Here is a 504-nt window from a genome sequence, read left to right as displayed (position 1 = left end):
GCAAAAGGAGAGTGGGACTGTGGGCGGTGCTCGGGGTGGTGACTGAAGGCGGTGACTGTGTAGTTCTGACGTCAACTTTTTACGGAAGTCACAACGGTTCGTGAAAAATCACTGCTACTTTATGCAGACTGTGTGCATTTTACTGTGGACTGACGGTTTTGAAACTTATATGGTAGTTAAATAGCCCCTAGACCTCAGTTATCGTGAAAAAAACCCAGGAAATTTCAGTTTTGACAATATGGGACCTTTAAAGCTATCCTATGATTTTTACCAAAAAACAAAATCAACATTAGTTTATCATAATATAATATTCCTTGATAATGTTATTAATGTAATCTTTTGCAGTATATATCTGGGGCTCTTTGTTTGGTTAATTTCCCAATACTTTCGTTTGTATTCATCCTTTCCTACATAGTTCACCACAAAATGTCGCTATTTTATCGTTTTGATTAGTAGGATCGCATTGCATCCACACGTGTCATTTAAAATTGACTCGGTTCGCTG

Source organism: Sinocyclocheilus anshuiensis, unplaced genomic scaffold (genome assembly GCF_001515605.1).
Source record: "Sinocyclocheilus anshuiensis isolate Anshui unplaced genomic scaffold, SAMN03320099.WGS_v1.1 scaffold877, whole genome shotgun sequence".
Classification (NCBI taxonomy): Eukaryota; Metazoa; Chordata; class Actinopteri; order Cypriniformes; family Cyprinidae; genus Sinocyclocheilus; species Sinocyclocheilus anshuiensis.
This window is presented reverse-complemented; position numbering follows the sequence as displayed.